The sequence below is a fragment of the Callithrix jacchus genome, chromosome 7 (assembly GCF_049354715.1).
Source record: "Callithrix jacchus isolate 240 chromosome 7, calJac240_pri, whole genome shotgun sequence".
Lineage (NCBI taxonomy): Eukaryota > Metazoa > Chordata > Mammalia > Primates > Cebidae > Callithrix > Callithrix jacchus.
Window position 1 is genome coordinate 71,809,675 of NC_133508.1, and position 27,576 is coordinate 71,837,250.

Here is a 27,576-nt window from a genome sequence, read left to right on the forward strand (position 1 = left end):
TGGTGGCCCACACCTGTAATCCAAGCACTTTGGAGGCCAAGGCGGGCGGATCACCTGAGGTCGGGAATTCAAAACCAGCCTGACCAACATGGTGAAACATCGTCTTAAAAAAAATATTCAAAACTACCAGAAGAACCATTTTTCACCTAATTGATGATTGGCAACACTCAAGAAGTCTGGTAATAAATTTTGTCAGTGAAGGTGCAGAGAAACAGTCACTTTAATGCATAGCTGGTATATGCAGATACCTTTACAAAACATTAGTATTCATTCATAGTTAAAATGTGTATGTTGAACCAGAAATTCCATTTTTATAAATTTATACCACAAATATATGTACATTTGTTGAGAATTACATATATATATATGTAATTGCAAAAAAAAAAAGAGCCATTCTAAAGGCCCATAGAGGATAGTTAAATAAGCAATGATAATGCATAATGGTATAGTAGGAAGCCATACTAATATAGAATTATCTTTGAAAAATATTGTTACTGGGCCAGGTATGGTGTCTCAGGCCTGTAATCCCAGCACTTTGGGAGGCCGAGGCGGGTGGATCACGAGGTCAAGAGATCGAGACCATCCTGATCAACATGGTGAAACCCCGTCTCTACTAAAAAAAAATACAAAAATTAGCTGGTCATGGTGGCATACACCTGTAGTCCCAGCTCCTCGGGAGGCTGAGGCAGGAGAATTGCTTGAACCCAGGAGGCGGAGGTTGCGTGCGGTGAGCCGAGATCTCGCCATTGCACTCCAGCCTGGGTAACAAGAGCGAAACTCCGTCTCAAAAAAAAAAAAAAATTTCACATCAGGTATATATATTATTATGAAATGTTTTAACTTAAATAATTAAGACACAAATAGCTTCAACCACCATTGATGAGGGTTTTAGCAATGGTAGATGCAGTGAAAGAACTGCTGGAAACAGTTATGAAGGACATTCCAAGACAGAATTAACTGGTCTTGATAACGAATTTGATCTTGAATCCACTACACTCCAGCCTGGGTAACTGAGCAAGACCCTGTCACTAAAAAAGAGACAGAAAGAAAAGAAATACATTTGTTGAGCAGTGAAGATAAATTTATATAATATACAGTATGCCCTATAAGACATGTTAACCTTCAAATAAGCAGCTATTTGAAGGTTAGTATCATTTGTACATAACATGTAATTCAATTAGGTCTATTAAACTGACCGTAGGAAGACTTGATTACACAAGGTGGGGGGTGAAAAAATGTGCAAGGGAATTATTCTTCGGAAGGCACAACCTTTCTTGTGGGGGTTCATTTTCACTAATTTTTTAATCTTTTAAGGGCTCGTGATTGTCTTGCCCGTAAACTGTACATAAAAATAAATTTACTACACAGAAAAACTCCTCTAGAGCAAAATAAAGGCTACATATAAAAGTGCCTTAAGAAATGGAAATAACAGGGGCAACGATCCAAGATGGCCGATCGCTAACATCCTGGGATTGCAGCTCCCAGTGAAACCTCAGAGGACGAGAGGATGCCACACTTTCAGACAAATTTTGGTCGCTCACGGAGCAGAAGATTCCCAGTGGAGGAGCTCCACGGTCGCCAGCACGACTCTTGTGGCCGGCGCAGTGGTTTCACCGCACCTTGGCGCGGCAGCTCTCGGTGCAGAGTAAACGGGACCGGTTCCCCTTCTGACTGAGGTTTGGAGCTCTGGGAAGGCATAGTCGCCTATTACTGACTCAAGAAAGAAGCCAGACTGGAGACTCCCGGGCAGAAAAGCACCATCGTCTTAATGCCGCTGTTTTGGCCAGCGCAGTGAGTTGCTCATATTTCGGCCCTGGGAATTAACAACTTGGACGTCCACTCAGAGACCTAATTTGAAAGTTGGTAATTACAAAGACGACAGGTGGATAAATTTACAATGATGGGAAGAAACCAATGTAAAAAGGCTGAGAATACTCAAAATCAGAATGCCTCTCCCTTTAAAGAGGAGCACAGTTCCTCATCAACAAGGGAGCAAGACTTGATGGAGAACGAGCGCATCCCATTAACAGAATTAGGCTTCAGAAGATGGATAATAAGAAACTTCTGTGAGTTAAAAGAATATGTTGTAGCCCAGCGTAAAGAAACTAAGAACTTTGAAAAAAGGTTTGACGAAATCCTAATGAGAATAGACAAGTTAGAGAGGAATATAAGTGAATTAATGAAACTGAAGAATACAATGCAGGAACTCCGAGAAGTATGCACAGGTTTAAACACTCAAATTGTTCAAGCAGAAGAAAGGCTATCAGAGGTCGAAGTCCAACTTAATGAAATAAAACGAGAAGACAAGATTAGAGAAAAAAGGACAAAAAGGAATGAGCAAAGTCTCCAAGAAATGTGGGACTATGTGAAAAGACCAAATCTACGTTTGATAGGTGTACCTGAATGTGACAGAGAGAATGAATCCAAGCTGGAAAATATTCTTCAGGATATTATTCAGGAAAATTTTCCTAAACTAGCAAAGCAGGACAATATTCAACCCCAGGTAATACAGAGAACACCACAAAGATATTCCTCAAGAAGAGCAACCCCAAGGCACATAATCGTTAGATTCACCAGGGTTGAAATGAAGGAGAAAATACTAAGGGCAGCCAGAGAGAAAGGTCAGATTACCCACAAAGGGAAGCCTATCAGACTTAACAGCAGATCTCTCAGCAGAAACTCTACAAGCCAGAAGAGAGTGGGGGCCAATATTCAACATCCTTAAAGAACAGAACCTTCAGCCCAGAATTTCATATCCAGCCAAACTAAGCTTCACAACTGAAGGAAAATTAAAATCTTTTATGAACAAGCAAGTACTCAGCGATTTTATTACCACCAGGCCTGCTTTACAAGAGCTTCTGAAAGAAGCATTACAGACAGAAAGAAACAACCAGTATTAGCCTTTCTAAAAATACACCAAAAAGTAAAGAGCACCAACATAAAGAAGAATTTACATCAACGAATGGATAAAACAGCCAGTTAACATTAAATGGCAGTAATCCTAAATTTAAATCGACTAAATCCCCAAATCAAAAGACACAGCCAAAACCCAATGGCATGTTACATCCAGACCTGTTTCACATGCAAGGATACGCAAAGACTCAAAACAAAGGGATGGAGAAAGATTTACCAACCAAATGGAGAGCAAAAATAAATAAACAAATAAATAAAAAGCAGGAGTTGCAATTCTCGTATCTGATAAAATAGATTTTAAAGCAACAAAGATATAGTGGTAAAAGGATCAATGCAACAACAAGAGCGAACGATCCTAATACCCAGATACATAGAGACTTAGACTCAATGAGACAGAAAATTAATAAGGATATCAAGGACTCGAACTCAGATCCAGAACAAGTAAACTTAATATTTATAGAGCTCTCCACTTCAAATACACAAAATATACATTCTTGTCAATACCACATCACACCTACTCATAGGTTTAAATGAAACATTGATTGGCCATTATTAATACCCATCTTTTTTAGAATAAAGTATTTCTCTTCTCTCTCCCTCTTTTTCTTCCTCTTTCTTCCTCTCCTTCACTCCTTTTTTTATCTTTCCTTCTCTCAAAAAAAGAAATCAACTTGTAGACCTCTAGATCCAGGTCAGCAATGTCTCTCTCATTGCTTGATTTCCTTCCTTCCCTTCTCTCCCTCCCTCCCTCCCTTCCTTACTCCCTTCCTCCTTTCTTCCCTTCCTGCCTTCCTCCCTTCCAAAAAAAAAGAAATGGAAATAACATGCATGCACAATTGACTGAAGAGTCATAAAAGATATTATTTCTTCATTTGTCTCACCTGGCATATATAAACAAAACAAAACATTTTGTGTTTATCCAAACATAGGGCACAATTTAAATTTGTTCATGTGATATTCTCTGACTAAAATCTGCAGCACCAAGTAGTGAATGTATATCTTTGCCTGTACAGAAATATTACTTCTGGCCAGTGTGGCTCATGCCTGTAATCCCAGCACTTTGGAAGGCGGATGTGGGAGGATTGATTGATGCCAGTCTGGGAAACAAAGCAAGACCCCTGACTCTACAAAAAAAAGAAAAAAGAAATATTACTTCCTATAGCATGTTTTTAGTGCATTTTTAAATTAAGAAGTAATAATAGGGGAAAAATGAATTACTGACTGAAAGGTGAAATAATTTTTCAAGAGCTATATAGAAAAAAGTCATCAACTGAATGGTCTTTTTGTGAGTTAAGTCTATATTCCATGGCCAGGCGCAGTGGCTCACGCCTATAATCCCAGCACTTTGGGAGGCTGAGGTGGGCAGATCACGAGGTCAAGAGATCCAGACCATCCTGGCCAACATGGTGAAACCCCATCTCTACTAAAAATACAAAAATTTGCTGGGTGTGGTGGCACATGCCTGTAGTCCCAGCTACTTGGGAGGCTGAGGCAGGAGAATCACTTGAACCTGGGAGGTAGAGGTTGCAGTGAGCTGAGATCATACCACTGCACTCTAGCCTGGCAACAGAGTGAGACTCCATCTCAAAAAAAAAAAAAAAAATCTGTATTCCTCTCTCCTTAAAAACAGATCCAAAGTTTTCTTTCTTTTTTTTTAAAAAAATATTTATTTATTTATTTATTTATTTATTTTTGACACACAGTCTCCTTCTGTTGCCCAGGCTGAAGTGTAGTGGCGTGATCTTAGTTCACTGCAACCTCTGCCTTCCAGGTTCAAGTGATTCTCAGCCTCCCAAGTAGCTGGGATTACAGGCATACATCACTATGCCACTTTTTTTTTTTTTTTTTTGTATTTTTAGTAGAGACAGGGTTTTGCCATGTTGACCAGGCTGGGTTCAGGTGATCCACCTCAGCCTCCCAAGTAGCTAGCACCTTAGGTGTGTGTCACCACATCTGGCTTATTTTTAATTTTTTTTTTCTAGAGACAGGGTCTTGCTATATCGCCAAGACTGGTCTCAAACTCCTGGGCTCAAGAGATCCTCCGGCGGGGTGTGGTGGCTCATGCCTGTAATCCAAGCACTTTGGAGGCCAAGGCGGGCGGATCACCTGAGAGGTTGGTCGGGAGTTCAAGACCAGCCTGACCAACATGTGAAACTCCGTCTTGGAAAAAAAAAAAATGAAAAAAAAGAACAAAAACAAGCGATCCTCCAACTTCCATCTCTCAAAGTGCTTGGATTACTGTCATGAGCCACTGTGCCTGGCACAATAAATATATTTCTTTCTCTTTAAAAATTGTTTGTCTATCTTGGTTTCGGACATTGAGGTAGGCAGAATTCTAAGATGACCCCCAAGATTTTCATCTTTTGGTGTACACATCCTGTAAGGTCTCCTCCCCATAAATATGGATGAGACCTGTAATTATTATGGGATGTTTTGTGATTAGTTTATCTCTTATGGGAAAGGTGGGGGGATTTTGGAGGTATAATATGACCCCTAACCAGTTGGCTTCAACTTAATCAAAAGGAAGATTATCCTGGGTAGGTCATGCCTTTTGACTAATCAGCTGACTCTTTAAAAGAGGAGTCTAGAGATCAGAGTCAGACAGAAGTCACAAAAACTTCAAGTTCCAGAAATGCTCACCTGTTGGCCTCAAAGAAACAAACTGTCATACTCTAGGGAGGCTGAGGTGGAAGAATTGTTTGAACCCAGGGGGCAGAGGTTGCAGTGAGCCAAGATGGCACCACTGCACTACAGCCTGGGTTACAGAATGAGACTCTGTCTCAAAAAAACCAAACCAAACCAGAACAAAAAACAAAAGATACATGTGTGTATAAATTATCTATTGCCACAACAATGCTGTATAACAAACCTTCCCAAAACCCAGTGGCTTAAAGGATTCACCAGTTGTTATTTGTCATGACTTCATGGATTACCCGGGTAATTCTGTTGATCTATGAGATTAGGCTAAACTAATCTCACCTGGACTTTGTAATGAATCTGCAAGCAGCTACCGGGTTGTGTGGGAGTTAGCTAGTCTAGGATGGCCTCAGCTGGGATGACTTGGCTCCATTCCACATGATCTCTCATCTTCCTGCAGGCTAGTCTGTGTTTGCTCTCATGATAGTGGCAAGGTTTAAAGAGAGGAAGAGAAAACACTTGGGTAATTTTTCAAAACAGCCTGCATCAAGTTTGCTACTGTCCCACTGGCTGAAGCAAGTCACAAGAGAAGGGAAATGAAATGTATTCCAACAAAGACTCGTACAAAAATGTTCACAGCCACTTTATTCATAATAGCCAACAACTGGAAACAACCCAAATATCCATTAATTCAAGAAAGAATAAGCAAATTGTAGGTGAGTTACAAAATAGAATGTTATTCAGTCATCAAAAAATGAATTACTGATCCAAGCAACAATGTAGATGAATATCAAAAACATTTTGCTGAGCCAAGAGTCAGACAGAAAATAGTACATTCTGAATTATTATTATTTTTGCATAATATATGATTTTATTAATAAATAGTGCAAAGGCATCAGTGATAACAGAACATTAAATTTTTTAAACAGCCATGTCTTGGCATTAATATTGTGCATATTGGCCTCTATGACACTACAAGTAAACAGATGAAAATATTGTCCGTTTTCATGCACAGGTATTCAGCTATAACACCGTTTACAAGTTATTATGGACAAGATAAATTCTGCAATAATTAATATTCATTTGGATGGCCACAATTAAATGAATATTAAATCAAGGAATAGCCTATGTTCAATATACTGCAGATGTCAAATTTTAATATTTAATATTATTTAAAATGTAATTATTTTATTTAATGGGACATCTTTTATGTATCTGGGTGCTCAAATGAAAACTAGGAATGCATTCTTTGACTATAATAACAAAATTCACACAAAAGAGGGTGTGTGCTTCCACCTCTAAAAGAAACAATATGTTTCTTCATAATCTCTTTCTCCAGGTATCGTTTCCCATATTATTAATGAAAATGCTTACCAGCACCCATACCAAAATTCTGTCTTCAAGGAAAAGTTACAAAGTTAAAAAAGAGTGGTTCTTTACATTAAAAAAAGTCAAATCTCAGCAACGCTATTGCTAAAAATGACATCAATTAAACTTCTTAGCATCCACAAAGTTTATTATTTCCATGAGTTTTCTGTTATGTGCAGATTTTCCTTAAGAAGTAAAATGAAGTTTGAATAGTACTGTCTGCGGTGTGGTGACATCAGCAACCACCAGTTGTCCATCAACAAGCCCCAATCCTTTCAACGTTTTGGAGAGATTTGGCCTTGTTCCTTCTTCAATAGAGGTTACCAACTAGAAGTAAAGTGTTCTATTTTTTCCCTCTAGGGTGGCTGTGATGGCTGGAGATTTCATTTGCAGAGAAGCACTATTGGTTAGATAATCCAAAATCTCCTGTAATTTAGCTGATGGAGAAAACTGAATATTTTGAGGAAGCTGGATACAGGCTGGGCAGCTTTCCTTTCTCTCCGCTTCAAATGTGTATGTATAGAGCCCATCTACATCATTGAATACCAAGTAATTATTCAAGGGAATGAATGCACTTGTGGCTATTTTAAAAACCTCAGTGGCACACACAGCTGCAATGACTGCAGTTGTGGAAGCTACTGCAGGAATGATTCTTTTTACTACCCCTTGAGTGAGTCTATATGTAACAGTCCTAATATTATATTGTGATGCTCTCTCTAGCGATTTTTGGAAAATCCACTGTATATGCTCAGGATCATCTCCATCTAGTAGAACCCCTTCTCCAAATGGCTGCTCCTTAGGACACTGCAACATCCTTACATACTCAATACAGTGTTCTGGTCGCCTGGGCATAGATGCAGTGGTGAACAGGGGAAAATTAACCAGTGATGGATAAAGTTCCAGTGCATTCGTTACAAGCAGTCATTTCAGGCAGAATCACCCCGGCATTTCCTTCAAAATCTTCTGTCTCCCCATCTATTAAAGGGATAATGGAGCTTGGATCTAAGACACTATCTTCATAACTTAGAAGAGATATCAGCATGTCATTTATCCGTCTTCTGGCTATGATAGAGTCCAGTCTATAGACAATAATATGAAATTGTCGATAGAATGTGTCATTAAAATCTTGAATCTTGGCCAGGCGCAGTGGCTCATGCCTATAATCCTAGCACTTTGGGAGGCTGAGGTGGGTGGATCACCTGAGGTCAGGAGTTCAAATCCAGCCTGGCCATCATGGTGAAACCCCATCTTAAAAAAAAAAACATCTTGAATCTTGTTGAAATGTGGAACTACATTGCAATTAGGAACTCTGGCAGTTAGAAATTCTGCAGCAACTTCAGCCTTAGGTCTTCCAACATCTTTAGGCCTAAATAAAAACTATTTAGATTAGAAACATCTATAGTGTCCATATCTATAACATGAATCTGTCTAAAACCAGACAAGACCAGATTTTTCAGGAGCTCACATCCTAAGCCACCAGCTCAAAGACTAGAACTTTGCATGTATCTAACAAGAACTGGAGAGATGCAGTGCTCAGTTCGAAATCAGGGTGTGTGAAGGGTCCAGATCACTCGAGGAACTACTTTACATGGTTCCAGCGACCTTCCCAGTCTCCAGTGTCCTCACACCCACCATCAACAGCCATTTTCTCAGCCAGCAGCTTCTCTATTCTCCTTCTTTTATTCTCTGGCTCCTCACCATCTACGGTATTGTTCTCCGCCTCTTCCCAGGTGCGGAATGATTCTTTTTGTATGAAGTTGAAGAATGGATGAAACTCATCTATAGTGATAGAAATGAGGACAATGGTTGTCAATAGGGGATGGACATCAAGTGGAAGAGGATATGAAGGTGCTCTCTGGGTTCATGGAAATATCTTTTATCTTAGTGAGTTGGTGGTGACACTGGTATATTGATTTATCAAAGCTCTTTAAACTGTACACTTTAGATCTATGCATTTGCTCTATCTACAATTTTACTTAAAAAAAAAAAACCACTGTGGACAGGCACGGTGGTTCATGCCTATAATCCCAGCACTTTGGGAGGCCAAGGTGGGCATATCATGAGGTCAGGAGATTGAGACTATCCTGGCTAGTACACAGTGAAACCTCATCTCTACTAAAAATACAAAAAATTAGCCGAGTGTGATGGCATGTGCCACTAGTCTCAGCTACTTGGGAGGCTGAGGCAGTAGAATCACTTGAACCCAGAAGACAGAGGTTGCAGTGAGCTGAGATGGCACCTTTGCACTCCAGGCTGGGTGACAGAGCTAGACTCTGTCACAAAAACAAAACAACCCATAAAATTTACCCTTGCAACCATGTTTAAGTATACAGTTCTGTAGCATTAAATACATTTACATTGTTGTGCAACCATCATCACCATCCATTTTCAGAACTTTTTCCTCTTTCCTACTGAAACTTTGTACCCATTAAACACTTAATCCTCCTTTACTACTTCTCTAGTCCCTGGCAACCACCTTTATACTTCTTGTCTCTATGAAATTAACTAAACCAGAAACCTCATATAAGTGAAATTCTAAAATATTTATTATTTTGTGACTGGCTTATTTCATTTAACATACTATCTTCAAGGTTCATTCATGTTGTAATGTGTTAAAATTTCCTTCTTTTTTAAGGCCGAATATTCCGTTGTATGCATGTATCGCATTTTGACTATTCATCCATTGGTAGACACTTGGATTGCTTTCACCTTTTGACTATTATGAGTAATGCTGCTGGGGACACGGGTGCACACATACCTGTTCAGGTCCCTGCTTTCATTTCTTTTGGATATATACCCAGAAGTGAATATACTGAATTACACAGTAATTCTGTGTACATATATATACATATATCCTTTTTGAGACAGAGTATTGCTCTGTCGCCCGGGCTGGAAGTGCAATGGTATGATCTCAGCTCACTGCAATCTCTGCCTCCCAGGTTCAAGCGATTCTCCCTGCCTCAGTCTTCTGAGTAGCTGGGATTACAGGCGCCCACCACCACACCTAGCTAATTTTTGTATTTTTAGTACAGATGGGGTTTTGCCATGTTGGCCAGGCTGGTCTTGAACTACAGACCTCAGGTGATCTGCCTTGGCCTTGGCCTCCCAAAGTGCTGGGATTACAGGCATGAGCCACCATGCTGGGCTCCATTTACTCATTTTTTAATTGTTCATTTTTTGTTGTTGAACTGTAGATGGGTTTGTTTTTGTTTTTGTGTTTATTTGTTTTTGAGACAGCGTCTCACTCTGTCACCCAGGCTGGAGTGCAGTGGCACAATCTTCGTTCACTGCCACCTCCACCTCCCAGACTCAAGCCATTCTCCTGCCTAATCCCTCCTGTAAACTGGGATTACAGGCATGCGCCACCGTGCCCAGCTAATTTTTGTATTTTTAGTAGAGAGAGGGTTTCACCATTTTGCCCAGGCTGGTCTTGAACTCCTGACCTCAGGCGATCCACTCGCCAAAGCCTCCCAAAGTGCTGGAATTACAGGCGTGAGCCACTGCACCCAGCCTGAGTTGTAGGTGTTTTTAATATATTCTTTATATATTTTGGATAGTAGTTCTTTACCAAATATACAATTTACATATATTTTCTCCTATCCTGTGGGCTGCCTTTTTTTGCTCTTTTAATAACATTCTCTAATGCACAAAAGTTATAATGAATTAATTATGTTTTTCAGAGACAGGGCCTTGCTCTGTTGCCCAGGCTGGAGTGCCACGGCACAGTCTCGGCTCACCACAACCTCTGACTCCTGGGCTCAAGCAATTCTCCTACCTTTCCAGTAGCTGGGACTACAGGCACACGCCATCATGCCCAGCTGATTTTTGTATTTTTTGTAGAGACGAGGTTTCACCATGTTGCAAAGGCTGGTCTCAAACTCCTGAGCTCAAGTGAAACGCCTTCCTTGGCCTCCCAAAGTGCTGGAATTACAGTGTAAACCACCATGCCAGCCTAATATTTTTTATTTTTTTGTAGAGACGGGGAGGGTCTCACTGTGTTTCCCAGGCCGGTCTTAAACTCATGGCCTCAAGTGATCCTCCCACCTTGGCGTCCCAAAGTGCTGGGGTTACAGATATGAGCCACCATGCCTGGTCAAAATATTTAATTTTGATGAAGTTCAACTTAACTATTTTTGATTTTGTTGTCTGTGCTTTGGTGTCATATCTAAGAAATCATTGGTAAACTAATGTTGTGACTCTGTTTCCCTTATTTTTTCTTTTAAGGGTGTTACCATTTTAGCTTTTTTTTTTTTTTTGAGACGGAGTTTTGCTCTTGTTGCCCAGGCTGGAGTGCAATGGTGCGATCTCTGCTCATCCAACCTCCACCTTTCAGGTTCAAGCGATTCTCTTGCCTCAGCAGCTAATTTTGCATCTTTAGTAGAGATGGGGTTTCTCCATGTTGGTCAGGCTGGTCTCGAACTCCCAGCCTCAGGTGATCTGCCTGCCTCGGCCTCCCAAAGTGCTGGGATTAGAGGCATGAGCCACCGCACTTGATGTTTTAGCTCTTATGTTTAGGTCTTTCATTCATTTTGAGTTAGTGTTTCCCTATAGTGTAAGATAAGGATCCAGCTTCATTCTTTTGCTCTGTGGAGATCCAACTTTCCTAATAGCATTTGTTGAAAAGACTGTCCTTTCCCCTATTGAATAATCTTGACATTCTTGTGGAAAATCACTTAACCATATATATAAGGGTTTATTCTCCACCTCTCTATTCCATTTCATTGATCTGCCTGTCTGTCTTTATGTAGTACCACACTCTTTTGAGTACAATGGCATGTAGTAAGTTTTGAAATCTGAAAATGTGAAAACTTCAATTCTGGAATTTTGTTCTTCTTTTAAAAATCATTTTGGCTATTCAGGGTCTCTTGAGATTTCATATGAATTTTAGGATAATTTTTTTTATTTCTGTAAAATAGTCATTGGGGTTTTAATAGGGATTGCACTAAATTTGTATATCACTTTAGGTAGTATTGTCATCTTAACGAAATTAAATCTTTCAATCCATGAGCACAGGATGTTATTTGTGTTTTTCTTAAATTTCTTTCAGCAACCATTTGTAATTTTCGATGTGTAAGTCTCTTGTCTCCTTGGTTAAGTTTGCATTTAAGTATTTTATTATTTTTGATGCTATTTTTTCTTTTTATTTATATAATTTCCTTTTAAATTAATTTTTAAAACAATGGTTAGATGCCACGAAGTAGGTGGCAATGCCTTAACCGTATGCGTGTTGTCAGGACCGAGGGCCTCTTCCATCCTTGTCAAGGCGAGTGCTAACCTTCTATCCTTTCTTTTTTTTTTTAATTGCATTTTAGGTTTTGGGGTACATGTGCAGAACATGCAAGATAGTTGCATAGGTACACACGTGGCAGTGTGATTTGCTGTCTTCCTCCCCTTCACCCACATCTGGCATTTCTCCCCATGCTATCCCGCCCCAGCTCCCCCCACCCACGCTGTCCCTCCCCTATTCCCCCATAGACCCCAGTGTGTAGTGCTCCCCTCCCTGTGTCCATGTGTTCTCATTGTTCATCACCCGCCTATGAATGAGAATATGCGGTATTTCATTTTCTGTTCTTATGTCAGTTTGCTGAGAATGATGTTCTCCAGATTCATCCATGTCCCAACAAAGGACACAAACTCCTCGTTTTTGATTGCTGCATAATATTCCATGGTGTATATGTGCCATGCTCATCATCACTGGTCACCAGAGAAATGCAAATCAAAACTACATTGAGATACCATATCACGCCAGTTAGAGTGGCGATCATTAAAAAATCTGGAGGTAACAGATGCTGGAGAGGATGTGGAGAAATAGGAACATTTTTACACTGTTGGTGGGAGTGTAAATTAGTTCAACCATTGTGGAAGACAGTGTGGCAATTCCTCAAAGACCTAGAAATAGAAATTCCATTTGACCCAGCAATCCCATTACTGGGTATATATCCAAAGGACTATAAATCGTTCTACTATAAGAACACATGCACACGAATGTTCATTGCAGCACTGTTTACAATAGCGAAGACTTGGAACCAACCCAAATGCCCACTGATGATAGACTGAATTTTTTTTTTTTTTTTTTTGAGATGGAGTTTCACTGTTGTTACCCAGGATGGAGTGCAATGGCACGATCTCGGCTCACCGCAACCTCTGCCTCCTGGGTTCAAGCAATTCTCCTGCCTCAACCTCCTGAGTAGCTGGGACTACAGGCGCGCACCACCATGCCCAGCTAATTTTTGTATTTTTAGTAGAGGCGGGGTTTCACCTCATTGACCAGATGGTCTCGATCTCTTGACCTTGTGATCCACCCACCTTGGCCTCCCAAAGTTCTGGGATTATAGGTGTGAGCCACCATGCCCGGCCACCTTCTCTCCTTTCGTACAACACTTTTGATGCTATTTTAACTGAAATTGTTTTGTTAATTTATTTTTTTGATTGTTTATTTTTAGCATATAGTAACACAACTGATTTTTATGTGTTGATTTTGTATCCTGGAACTTTGCTGAATTCATTTATGAGTTTTAACAGATTTTTTGTGGAATCTTTAGGATTCTCTATAGCTAAGATCATGTCATCCGTAAACAAAGCTAAATTTACTTCTTTGTTTTCAATTTGGAAGTCTTTTATTTCGTTTTCTTGCTCAATTGCTGTGGCTAGGACTTCCTTTGCTATAGGTAAGTGGTGAAAGCAAGCATCTTTGTTTTGTTCCTGATTTGAAAGGAAAATCTTTTAGTCTTTCACCAGTATGATGTTGGCTGTGGGCTTTCATATATGCCTTTTAGTGTACTGAGGTAATTTCCTTCTATTCCTGGCTTTTTCAGTGTTTTTATCACAAAAAAAGTGTTAAATTTTATAAAATGGCCAGGCTTATTGGCTCATGCTTATAATCCCACCACGTTGGGAGGCCAAGGTGGGTGGATCACTTGAGCTCAGGAGTTTAAGACCAGTCTTGGGAAAATGGTGAAATCCCATCTCTACAAAAAAATGTAAAAATTAGTCGGTGTGGTGGCACATTCCTATAATCCCAGCCTCTGGGGAGGCTGAGGCAGGAGATTGCCTTAGCCTGGGAGGCAGAGGTTGCACCAGGCCAGGATCATGCCACTGCACTCCAGCCTGGGTGACAGAGTAAGACCCTATCTCGAAAAAAAAAAAATTATAAAATGATTCTTGATTTTTTTTAGTATCCATTGAAATAATTATGTTGTTATTTTTTCTCCTTCATCCTGTTGATGTGGCATACTACATTGATTTTCCTTTCTTTTCTTTTCTTTTCTTTTTTCGTTTCTCTGAGACAGGATCTCGCTCTGTCCCACAGGCTGGAGTGCAGTGGCACAATCATGGCTCACTGAAACCTCATACTTCTGGGCTCAAATGATGCTGCCACCTCAGCCTCCCAAGCTGCTGGTATTATAGGTGTGAGCCACTGTATCTGGACTGATTTATTTTAATATGTTAAAATATTAAAATCCTTGCATTCCAGGAATAAATCCCACTTGGTTATCTCAATGGTTTATTTTAGACGTCAACTTTTAGCAAAAAGGCATTGTGGCATGTACCTGTGGCCCTAGCTAATGGAGAGGCTGAGGCAGGAGGATTGCTTGAGCACAGGAGTTTAAGGCTACAGTATGCTATGACTGTGCCTATGAATGGCTACTGCACTCTAGTATGAGGAACACAGGAAGACCCTGTCTCAAAAAGAAGGAAACAGAAAGGAAGGAAGGAAGGAGAGGGAGAAAGAGAGAGAGAAAGAGAGAAAGAGCTGGTAAAGGATTATTTCTAGGTATGTCTGTAAGGGTGTTTCCAAAGGAGATTGTCATGTGAGTCAGTGGACTGAGTGGGAAAGCAGCACCCTCAATGTAGACAGGTACCATCTAATCAGCTGGGGGTCTAGATACAACAAAAAAGAAGAGAAATATATTTTCTTTCTTTCTCCCCTGGAATTGGGACACTCTCCTTCTCCTGCCCTTGGATACTGGAACTCCAGGCCCTCCAGCCATGGGATTCTAGAACTTACACTAATGGCCCCTGAGTTATCCGGTCTTTGGCTTTGAATAAGAATAATACCATTGGCTTCCCTGATTCTGAGGCCTTAGGACTTGGACTGAACCACGCTTCTGGCATCCAGGTTCTCCAGCTTGCAGACAGCCTGTTGTGGACTTCTTAGCTTCCATAATCACAAGAATCAATTCCCCTAATAAATCCATTTTCTCTCTTACTCATATGTATCTGGAGAACTCTGACTTATACAATAATGATGTATAATCCTTTTAATATGCTGCTGAATTTGGCGTGCCATTATTTTTTATTTTTATTTTTGGCTGAGTACAGGGGACTTTATGGATGGTACATGACAAGGTGGGGCTCCCTAGGCCCCTCCCTCTTCAAAGGGTCTGCATGGAAACTGTGAGGAGGGGCAATTCAGTGTGGTGAGGGACTCAGTGTGGCAGGGACTCCCCAGCAGTGAGGGCCTCTCTTCCTCTTGTGCTCTTGCTGGGGCTGGTGGTCTAGAGGTCTTACTCCTTGGAGACCATGTGGGACATGAGGTACACCACCCTGTTGCTGTAGCCAAATTCATTGTCATACCAGGAAATGAGCTTGACGAAGTGGTTGTTGAGGGCAGTGCCAGCCCCAGCATCGAAGGTGGAAGAATGGGTGTTGCTGTTGAAGTCAGAGGACACCACCTGGTGCTCAGTGTAGCCTAGGATGCCCTTGAGGGGGCCCTCGGATGTCTGCTTCACCACCTTCTTGATATCATCATATTTGGCAGGTTTTTCCAGACGGCAGATCAGGTCCACCACTGACACGTTGGCAGTGGGGACATGGAAGGCCATGCCAATGAGCTTCCCGTTCAGCTCAGGGATGACCTTGCCCACGGCCTTGGCAGCACCAGTAGAGGCAGGGATGATGTTCTGGAGAGCCCCGCGGCCATCACGCCACAGTTTCCCAGAGGGGCCATCCACGGTCTTCTGGGTGGCAGTGATGGCGTGGATGGTGGTCATGAGTCCTTCCACGATACCAAAGTTGTCATGGATGACCTTGGCCAGGGGCGCTAAGCAGTTGGTGGTGCAGGAGGCATTGCTGATGATCTTGAGGCTGTTGTCATCCTTCTCATGGTTCACACTTATCACGAACATGGGGGCATCAGCAGAAGGGGCAGATATGATGCACCCCTGCGAGTGAGTCCCAGCCTTCTCCATGGTGGTGAAGATGCCAGTGGACTCCACCACGTACTCAGCGCCAGCATCGCCCCACTTGATTTTGGAGGGATCTTGCTCCTGGAAGATGGTGATGGGATTTCCATTGATAACAAGCTTCCCGTTCTCAGCCTTGACAGTGCCATGGAATTTGCCATGGGTGGAATCATACTGGAACATGTAGACCATGTAGTTGAGGTCAATGAAGGGATCATTGATGGCGACGATATCCACTTTACCAGAGTTAAAAGCAGCCCTGGTGACCAGGCGCCCAATACGACCAAATCCGTCGACTCCAACCTTCACCTTCCCCATGGTGTCTCAGGGATGTGGCTGGCGATGGGAGACAAGATGTGGCTGCCTGTCGAACAGGAGGAGCAGAGCGGCTTGCCATTATTTTGTTGAAATTTTGGCATCAATATTCACAAGGTATATATAGCTGTGGCTTTTTTTTTTTTGTATCTCTGTCAAGTTTTGGTATCAGGGTAATGCTGGCTTATAGAATAAGTTAGGAGGTATACACTTCTCTCTAATTTTTTGGAAAAGTTTGAGCAGAACTGATGTTAATTCTTCTGTAAACACTTGGTGAAATTAATCAAAAGCAAGTAAGTGGTGATAAACAGAAAAAAAAAAGTTTGGTGGAATTCACCAGGGGAGGCATCTAGCTGGTCTTGGGATTTCCTTTGTTGGGAGGTTTTTGATTACTGTTTCAATTTTTTTTTTTTTTACTAGTTATATATCTGTTCAGATTTTCTATTTCTTCATGATTCAGTCTTGGTATGTTTCTGGGAATTTGTCCATTTCCTCTAGGTTATGCAAGTTTTTGGCATATAATTGTTCACAATTCTCTCTTATAATTCTTTTTACTTTTGCAAAATTGGTAATAGTGTCCTGCTTTTATTACAGATTGTAGTTATTTGAGTCTTGTCTTTTTTTTTCTTAGTTAATTTAGCTAAAGGTTTGTCACTTTCATTGATGTTTTTGAAGAAGCAACTCTTGGTTTTTTGATTCTCTCATTGGGTTAGTGTGAAGATTAAATAAGATAATGAGCAGGCCCAACTGCAGCTTCTCAGCTTAAGCACCTCCACTTGCAGCGGCCGATTCCAAGGCCACCTCCAGCAATGGCCTTTGCAAATCTGCGGAAAGTGCTCATCAGTGACAGCCTGGACCCTTGCTGCCAGAGGATCTTGCAAGATGGAGGGCTGCAGGTGGTGGAGAAGCAGAACCTTAGCAAAGAGGAGCTGATAGCCAAGCTGCAGGACTGTGAAGGCCTCACTGTCTGCTCTGCCACCAAGGTGACTGCTGATGTCATAAATGCAGCTGAGAAGCTCCAGGTGGTGGGTAGGGCTGGCACAAGCATGGACAACGTGGACCTGGAGGCCGCAACAAGGAAGGGCATCTTGGTCATGAACACCCCCCAATGGGGACAGCCTCAGTGCTGCAGAACTCACCTGCGGGATGATCCTGTGCCTGGCCAGGCAGATTCCCCAGGCGATGGCTTTGATGAAAGATGGCAAATGGGAGTGGAAGGAGTTCATGGGAACAGAGCTGAATGGAAAGACCCTGGGAATTCTTGGCCTGGGCAGGATTGGGAGAGAGGTGGCTACCCGGATGCAGTCCTTTGGGATGAAGACGATAGGGTATGACCCCATCATTTCCCCAGAGGTCTCGGCCTCCTTTGGTGTTCAGCAGCTGCCCCGGGGGAGATCTGGCTTCTCTGTGATTTCATCACTGTGCACACTCCTCTCCTGCCCTCCCCAACAGGCTTATTGAACGACAGCACCTTTGCCCAGTGCAAGAAGTGGGTCCATGTGTTGAACTGCGCCCAGGGAGGGATCATGGACAAAGGTGCCCTGCTCCGGGCCCTGCAGTCAGGCCAGTGTGCCGGGGCTGCGCTGGACATATTTACAGAAGAGCCACCACGGGACCGAACCTTGGTGGACCATGAGAATGTCATCAGCTGTCCCAACTTGGGCGCCGGCACCAAGGAGGCGCAGAGCCGCTGTGGGGAGGAAATTGCTGTTCAGTTCGTGGACATGGTGAAGGGGAAATCTCTCACGGGGGTTGTAAATGCCCAGGCCCTTACCAGTGCCTTCTCTCCACACACCAAGCCTTGGATTGGTCTGGCAGAAGCTCTGGGGACACTGATGCGAGCCTGGGCTGGGTCTCCCAAAGGGACCATCCGATAACACAAGGAACATTCCTGAAGAATGCTGGGAACTGCCTAAGCCCTGCAGTCATTGTCGGCCTCTTGAAGGAGGCTTCCAGGCAGGCAGATGTGAACTTGGTTAATGCCAAGCTGCTGGTGAAAGAGGCTGGCCTCGATCTCACCACCTCCCACAGCCCAGCAGCACCAGGGTAGCAGGGCTTCGGGGAATGTCTTCTGGCCATGGCCTTGGCAGGCACCCCTTACCAGACTGTGAGCTTGGTCCAGGGCACCTCACCTGTGCTGCAGAGGCTCAGTGGAACTGTCTTCAGGCCGGAAGTGCCTCTCCGAAGGGGCCTGCCCTTGCTCCTATTCCAGACTCAGAACTCCGACCCTGCAATGCTGCCTACCATGATTGGCCTCCTGGCAGAGGCAGGCGTGCGGCTGCTGTCCTACCAGACTTCACTGGTGTCAGGCAGGGAGACCTGGCACGTCACAGCCATCTCCTCCTTGCTGCCCAGCCTGGAAACGTGGAAGCAGCATGTGACCGAGGCCTTCCAGTTCCACTTCTAACCTTGGGGCTCACGGGTCCCCGCCTCTGGGGCTTTTCTGAAGAAACCTACCCACTGTGATCGACAGGGAGAGAAGATTCACATTCTTGGGCTGAACACAGGCCTCTGACACTGCTTACACGGCACTCGTCTGACCCTGTAGTACAGCAATAACCATCTAATAAAGACCCTACCAGCAAAATAAATAAATAAGTAAGTAAGTAAGTAAATAAGATAATGAGCTACCAATTCCTAACAAAGAATGCAAATGGTCATGGTCATAGTTTAAAGAGTTGTTCCTCTTAAAATAGTTTTTTAAACTTTATTTTAAACATTTATTTATCAGGTTCATAGCTTCAATTAAAATAATTTAAAGAAATGAAGAGAACAGCAAGATAGTATTATTCTATCAAATTTGCATAGTTAGAAAAAGCCCCAGTTAGAAGTTACCCTCTGAGGGCTGGGCGCAGTGGCTTACATCTGTAATGCCAGCATGTTGGGAGGCCAAGGAGGGCAGATCACCTGAGGTCAGGAGTTTGAGATCAGCCTGGCCAACATGGTGAAACCCTATCTCTACTAAAAACACAAAAATCAGCCAGGCATGGTGGCATGAGCCTGTAATCCCAGCTACTTGGTAGGCTGAGGCAGGAGAATCACTTGAGCACGGGAGGTAGATGTTGCAGTGAACCGAGACTGTGCCATTGCACTCCAGCCTGGGTGACAGAGTAAGACTCCAAAATTTTTGAAGTCACCCTCTTGTGTGTGCTGATAGTTAATTGGAAGAGGGCTTCTGGGATGCTGCTAATATTTTATTTATTAACCTAGGAACTGGTTTCATGTTTTAAAAATTAATTGACCAGTGGGGAGTTATTGTTTACTGGGTAGAGAATTTCTGTTTTGCAAAATGAAGAGAGTTCTGATGATGGGTGGTGATGGTTGCACAACAATGTGAATGTACTTAATTCTACTGAACTGTATACTTAAAAATAGTTGAATGGTAAGTTTTATGTTATGTGTATTTCACCACGGCTACAAAAAATCCATTAAGCAGCCAGGCACAGTTGCTCATACCAGTATTACCAGGACTTTGGGAGGCTGAGGCAGGCAGATCACAAGGTCAAGAGTTCGAGACCAGCCTGGCCAATATGGTGAAACCCTATCTCTACTAAAAATACAAAAATTAGCCATTACGTCTATAGTCCCAGCTACTAAGGAGGCTGAGGCAGGAGAATCACTTGAACCTGGGAGGTGGAGGTTGCAGTGAGCTGAGATTGCACTCTGGCCTGGGCAACAGAGCAAGACTCCATCTCAAAAAAAAAAAAAATCAATTAAGCTGTACACTTGTGATTTGTGCCCTGTTCTGTATGTAAGTTATATTTAAAAAAATACAGTACCCAGCAATGGAAGCCTGCAGTAAGCAAACACCGCTAATGAAAGCATAAATTGATACCTTTTTGGAAGGCAATTTGGCAACACGTATCAAAAGCTACAATCTTTGACTCAGCAATCCTACTTCTAGGAATTTATCCTAAGGAAATATTTAAGATGTTTGCAAAGGTCTGTGTACAAGGAAATTTACTGTAATGTTGCTTATATTGCATACAAGGACATTTACCACAGCAAGAAACTGGAAACCACCTAAATGTCCCATAAAACGGGTCTGGTTAAAAATCTATATATATAGGCTGGGTGCAGTGGCTTACGTCTGTAATCTCAGCATTTTGGGAGGCTGAAGTGAGCAGATCACAAAGTGAGTAGTTTGAGATCAGCCTGGCCAATATAGTGAAACCCCATCTCCACTAAAAATACAAAAATTAGCCTGGTATGGTGGCACACGCCTGTACCACCTACTGGTACACCTGTACCAGCTACTCAGGAGGCTGAGGCAGGAGAATCGCTTGAACCCCGGAGGTGGAGGTTGCAGTAATCCGAGACCATGCTATTGCACTCCAGCCCAGGTGAGAGAGTGAGACGCCATCTCAAAAAAGAAAACAAAAATTGTATATATAAAGTTTAGCCACACAATGGAATATTATTCTTCCGTACAATGCTGTTAGGAGTTATTAATGTGAAGCTTATGGAACGGTTGCAAATTGGGGGCTTTGCAGATATTTCTCATTGGTTTATATGGAAAGTTTAAAACTATTTTACTTAATTGACAGCACTCAAAAACTGAGAAATTCCGTTCTGTATCTATACAATGGAATATTAGCCATAAAAGGAAATGAAGTACTGATACATGTTACAACATGGCTGAACCTTGAAAACCGTATGCTATGTGAAAGAAGTCATTCACAAAAATCACATATTGTATGAATCTTTTAGTGTGAAATGTCCAGAATAGGGAAATCTATAGAGACAGGAAGTAGATTAGAGGTTGCTTAGGAATGCAGGGGAGTGCGGGCCAGGGAGACAGGAGAGCAATAGCTAAAGTGTATTTTTTTGGGGTGATGCAAATGTTCTAAACGTGACTGTGGTGATGGTTGCTCATATCTATAAAAATAGTAAAAACCAGCTGGGAGCAGTGGCTCAAGCCTGTAATCCCAGCACTTTGGAAGGCTGAGGCGGGTGGATCACGAGGTCAAGAGATCGAGACCATCCTGGTCAACAAGGTGAAACCCCGTCTCTACTAAAAATACAAAAATTAGCTGGGCATGGTGGTGCGCGCCTGTAGTCCCAGCTACTCGGGAGGCTGAGGCAGGAGAATTGCTTGAACCCAGAAGGCAGAGGTTGTGGTGAGCCGAGATCGTGCCATTGCACTCCAGTCTGGGTAACAACAGCGAAACTCCGTCTCAAAAAAAAAAAAATAGTAAAAACCATTGAATTGGCCAGGCGTGGTAGCTCACGCCTATAATCCCAGCACTTTGGGAGGCCGAGGCGGGCAGATTGCCTGAGATCAGGAGTTCGAGATCAGCCTGGCCAACATGAAGAAATCTCGTCTCTACTGAAAATACAAAAATTAGCCGGACATGGTGGTGGGCGCCTGTGATTCCAGCTACTCGGGAGGTTGAGGCAGGAGAATCGCTTGAACCTGGGAAGTGGAGGTTGCAGTGAGCCAAGATCATGCCACTGCACTCCAGCCTGGGCAACAGAGCAAGACTCCATCCCCCAAAAAACAAAAACAAAAAACCATTGAGTTGTACATGCTAAATGCACAACTTGTATGGTATATAAGTGATAGTTCAGTAAAGCTGTTTTTTAAAAAATTGGGTTCTGCACTTTTACACTGTTGGTGGGAGTGTAAATTAGTTCAACCATTGTGGAAGACAGTGTGGTAATTCCTTAAGGACCTAGAAATAGAAATTCCATTTGACCCAGCAATCCCATTACTGAGTATATATCCAAAGGATTATAAATCATTCTACTATAAGGACATATGCACACGAATGTTCATTGCAGCACTGTTTACGATAGCAAAGACCTGGAACCAACCCAAATGCCCATCGATGATAGGCTGGACAGGGAAAATGTGGCACATATACACCATGGAATACTATGCAGCCATAAAAAACGATGAGTTTGTGTCCTTTGTAGGGACATGGATGAATCTACAAACCATCATTCTCAGCAAACTGACACAAGAACAGAAAATCAAACACTGCATATTCTCACTCATAGGCAGGTGTTGAACAATGAGAACACATGGACACAGGGAGGGGAGTATCACATACTCGGGTCTGTTGGGGGGAAATAGGAGAGGGACAGTGGGGGGTGGGGAGTTGGTGAGACATAGCATGGAAAGAAATGCCAGATATAGGTGATGGGGAGGAAGGCAGCAAATCACACTCCACTGTGTACCTATGCAACAATCTTGCATGTTCTTCACATGTACCCCAAAACCTAAAATGCAATTTTAAAAATTGGGTTCTGGGTATATATCCAAAATAATTGGAAGCAGGATCTCAAAGAGATGTTTGCACACTCATGTTCATAGCAGCATTAGTCACAATAACCAACAGGCGGACAACTCAAGTGTCCATTGATGGATGAATGGATAAACAAATGTGGTATGTATATGCAATGTATATCATTCAGTCTTAAAAAGAAAGGAAATTCTGACACGTTGCAACTGGATGAACCTTGAAGACATTATGCTAACTGAAACAAACCATCACAAAAGAACAAATACTATGTGATTTATTTATATGAGGTATCTAGAGTAGTCAAATTCATAGAAATAGAAAGAATGTTCATTGCCAGGGGCTGGGGAGAAGGAAAATGGAGTAGTTAGTTATTGTTTATGGGATATAGAGGTTCAGTTTGCAAGATAAAAAAAATTCTGGAGAGTGAATGCCCAACTAAGTGAATACTCTTAACACGATTGAAACGTGAACCTAGGGCCAGGTGCGATGGCTCATGCCTGTAATCTCAGCACTTTGGGAGGCTGAGGTGGGCGGATCACCTGAGTTCAGTTCAAGACCAGCCTGGCCAACATGGTGAAACCCCATCTCTACTAAAAATACAAAAAGTTAGCCAGACATGGTTGTGCACCTGTAATCCCAGCTACTTGGGGAGACTGAGGCACGAAAATCACTTGAACTCCAGGAGGCGGAGGTTGCAGTGAGCCAAGATCACACCCCAAGATCACACCACTGCACACTAGCCTCTAGTCTGGGCAACAGAGTAAGACTCAGTCTCAAAAAAAGAAAAAAGAAAGAAAGAAGGAAATGTAAACTTAAATAGTTAAGGTGGTAAATGTTATGTATATTTAACTTCAATTAAAATGTAAAAGAGCCAGGCACAGTAGCTCACATCTGTAAACCCAGCACTTTGGAGGGCAGAGGTGGGTGGATCCCCTGAGGTCAGGAGTTCGACATCTGGCCAGCCAACCTGGGGAAACCTCTCTCTACTAAAAATACAAAAATTTGCTGGGCGTGGTGGTGGGTGCCTGTAATCCCAGCTACTTGGGATGCTGAGGCAGGAGAATCACTTGAACCCGGGAGGCGGAGGTTACAGTGAACCAAGACTGTACCACTGCACTCCAGCTTGGGCGACAGAGTGAAACTCTGTCTCAAAAAAAAAAAAAAAAGAAGGCTGGGTGTGGTGGCTTACACCAGCAATTCCAGCACTTTGAGAAACGGAGGCGGGCGGATAACTTGAGATCAGAAGTTTGAGACCAGCCTGGTCAACATGACGAAACCCTGTCTCTACTAAAATTACAAACAAATTAGCCTGGCATGGTGGTATGCGCCTGTAATCCCAGCTGCTAGGGAGGCTGAGGCAGGAGAATTGCTTGAACCCAGAAGGCGGAGGTTGCGGTGAGCCGAGATCGTGCCATTGCACTCCAGTCTGGGTAACAACTGTGAAACTCCGTCTCAAAAAAAAAAAAAAGAAGTTACATATGTAATTACTACTATGACATATGTAACGACTACTACTTATGTAGCAGAAGTTACAAATATCTAACTATGTGCACCCCATTTTCTTTGTATGTTTCCAGAGTTTTAAAGTGCATATTCTGGACCTGGCACAGTGGCTCACGCCTATAATTCTGGCACTATGGGAGGCTGAGGCGGGTGGATCATGGGAGGTCAGGAGTTCAGGCCAGCCTGGCCAATCTATAGTAAAACCTCGTCTCTACTAGAAAAATACAAAATGTGCTGGGTGTGGTTGTGCGCACCTGTAGTCCCAGCTGCTTGGAAAGCTGAGGCAGAACAATCGCTTGAACCTGGGAGGTGGAGGTTACAGTGAGCTGAGAGATTGCGCCACTGCACTCAAGCTGGGCGACAAAGCAAGACTGTCTCTCAATAAATAAATAAATAAATTTAATTAAATTAAAAAGTGCATATTCTGTTTTTCTTTTTTGTGGGGGAAGTGATTTTTAATATAAAGCTTTTCAAAACTTTACTTTTGAAAATAATTTCTGCACTACTGAAAGCAATGTTGCTGTTCATTATTTTAGGAGAGGAAAACCTCTCATGATTATTCAGCTGGGTTACAATTACTGTTACTTGGCAGGTTACATTCTTTACCTTTTCATCCTGTCATGCAAAATATCTAACTCATCAGCATTAACTGTGTTCATCTTTTCTTTCTCTTCTCTTTCTTTCTCCTTCCTCCTCTTGTTTCTCTTCTCCTTCTTCCACCTTCTTCCCCTCCTCCCCCTCCTCCTCCTTTTTCTTTTTCTTTTTGGACAGGATCTCATTATTTGCCCAGGAGACTGGAGTGCACTGACTATCCACAGGCACAATCATAATTCACTATAGCTTCCCAAGAAGCTGGGACTACATGTGCATGCTGCCATGCCCAGCTTTAATGTGCTCATCTTTAATATATCCTTGTTAGTGCTGAATTTTATCTCATTCCGAAGAACTTGAAGAACCAAGTACATAAAAGAAGCACACTGATATTTACTAGCTGGGCACAGTGGCTCACACCTGTAATCCCAGCAGTTTGGGAGATCAAGCGGGGGAGGTTTGCTTGAGGCCAGGAGTTCAAGACAAGCCTGGACAACATAGAGAGACCCCATTTCTACAAAATATTTTAAAAATTAGCCTGGTGTGGTGGCACATGCCTATAGTCCTAACTACTTAGGACACTGAGGTGGGAGGATCCCTTTAGCCCAAGAGTTTTAGGTTATAGTGAGCCATGATCACACCACCATACTCCAGCCTGGGCAACAGAACAAGACTCGGTCTCTAATATAAATAAATAAATAAATAATCAATCAATCAATCAACTGAATGATATTTAACTTCCTTTGCAGAAAAAAAACCCCAATAATTATGATATTTCTAAAGAATGCATTTCCCAGAAACTAAATACTAGATGGAGCACTGACTTCTAGAGTTGGATTGGCCCTAGGATGTATGATTTCTTTTGACCCCCCCACCACGTGCCCCAGTTATCTTTCTCCTTGCTTTTCTCCACTGTCTCAGCCTCGTCTCCATGGTTTGTCTCAGCTTGGAAGGAGAGGTTTTTGAGGCCATGTCATTTATTTGACCTTTCCGATGTATTTGGTAATGGTTTATTATTTTTGATGTGCATTAGTGATTCTCATCTTTTAAAAAAAGATTTCTTGGGCCACATTCCTCTCCAATAACACCCTACTTCTCTGATTTTTCCAAAGTGAAACTTTTTGAAAGAATAGTCCATATTCACTGTTTCTATTTCTTCATCTCTTATCTCTTCAGGCCACTCCAATCATGCTTGTGTTTAAACTAATCCACTGAAATGATTCTAGCCCAGATCACTAAAGACCTTTCAATCTTACCATCAATTCTTGATTATATCTTACTTGTCCTCTCAGTGATATCTGAAAAATTAGTAATTGGGCCTCTTTCGAAACAGGTCTTTATTTTGTTACTGAGACCATACACTTCTCCTGACTTACATGCTAATTGGCTGATTCTCTTTCTCTTCCTGAATTATAACTGTTGGGGTGCCTCAGGGCTCATTTCAATATACATGCCCTGGGTAACTCTATCAAGTCTATGGCTTATACTGATGACTCCCATATTTCTATCTCCAGCCCTGTTAACACTCCTAAGCTTCAGACTTGAATATCTAACTGCTATTTGACATTTTCACTTGGATGTCTAGAGGAATCTAAAATTTATCATGTCCAAGACATCTTTCATCCTTCTCTGCCCACTCTCTCATATCTGCTCTCCTCCTCTCCATTGCAAATAATGGGCAACAGCATTAACCTATCTATTCAGGTTAAAAAGCTAAGAATCATCCCCAAACCATCTTTTTCTTTCACTCCCAGCACCCAATTCATTAGCAGCAATCATATTGGCTACACCTCCAAAATATATATATCCTGAATCAAACTAATTTTTACTATCTCCAATGCCAGTGCCCTAGGCTAAGTCATTGTTATCTCTCACCAGGACTGCCACAGAGCCTCTTAACTTACATCCACCCTTGCTCGTTTATGGCTCATTCTGCAATGCACATGGTATCCAGAGGGTGCACATCATTTTTTTTTTTAAAGACTTCAATGGCTTTCCACCATACACAAAATAAAATTACAAATCCTTACCGTGGCCTCCAAGGATCTTCATAATTTGTCTTTTTCTACTTCTCTGACTTCATCTTCTGCCCCTCTCTCACTTGGTTTTAGTAACATTGGCAACTTGCTCTTCTTGGACATTTCAGGTTTGTTCCTGCTAAGGGGTTTTACACTTGCTGTTCCCTTTGACTGGAATGCTCCGACCTGGACTTTTGCACAGATGGCTCTCGGTCACAAGGTCATGATTTAAGTTTCAGCTCAAATGTCACCTCCTAGCCAGGTGTGATGGCTCACACCTGTAATCTCAGAACTTTGGGAGGCAGAGATGGGAAGATCACTTGAGCCCAGGAGTTTGAGGCTGCAGTGAGCTATGACGGAGCTACTACATTCCAGGCTAGATGACAGAGCAAGACCCTGTCCCTCTCTCTCTTTTTTTTTTTTTGAGACAGAGTTTCACTTTGTCACCCAGGCTGGAGTGCAGTGGCGTGATCTTGGCTCACTACCACCTCTGCCTTCTGGGTTCAAGCAATTCTCCTGCTTCAGCCTCCCAAGTAGCTGGGATTACAGGTAAGTTTTATATTTTTAGTAGAGACAGGGTTACACCATGTTGGCAAGGTTGGTCTCGAACTCCTGACCTCAAGTGATCCACATGCCTCGGCCTTCCAAAGTGTTGGGATTAGAGGTGTGAGCCACAGCTTCTAGCCAAGACCCTGTCTCAAAAAGAAAAGAAAAAGAAAAACAAAGTTACATCCTTGGAAAATATTTGCTGACTACCATATCTAAAGTAGCCCCACTACAGTTATTTTTTATCCCATT

At 42.4% G+C, this 27,576-nt stretch overlaps 1 non-coding gene and 3 pseudogenes across 3 annotated transcripts; 1 reads left to right on the top strand and 3 right to left on the bottom strand.

Annotated features, from left to right (window-relative positions):
• Positions 1-6,990: 6,990 nt before the first annotated feature.
• LOC100386552 (NEDD8-activating enzyme E1 catalytic subunit-like) lies at positions 6,991-26,923 on the bottom strand (annotated as a pseudogene). Its single transcript, XR_013519925.1, has 3 exons — positions 26,791-26,923; positions 8,182-8,697; positions 6,991-8,050 (listed from the first exon to the last, which is right to left on the bottom strand). The product of XR_013519925.1 is annotated as an NEDD8-activating enzyme E1 catalytic subunit-like (transcript).
• Positions 12,090-12,215, bottom strand: LOC118143505 (U6atac minor spliceosomal RNA). Its single transcript, XR_004727711.1, has one exon. It is a non-coding gene; the product is annotated as a U6atac minor spliceosomal RNA (small nuclear RNA).
• LOC100414170 (glyceraldehyde-3-phosphate dehydrogenase pseudogene) lies at positions 15,188-16,454 on the bottom strand (annotated as a pseudogene). The gene has a single exon (XR_013519924.1). The product of XR_013519924.1 is annotated as a glyceraldehyde-3-phosphate dehydrogenase pseudogene (transcript).
• Positions 17,174-18,958, top strand: LOC100414536 (D-3-phosphoglycerate dehydrogenase pseudogene; annotated as a pseudogene).
• Positions 26,924-27,576: the final 653 nt, after the last annotated feature.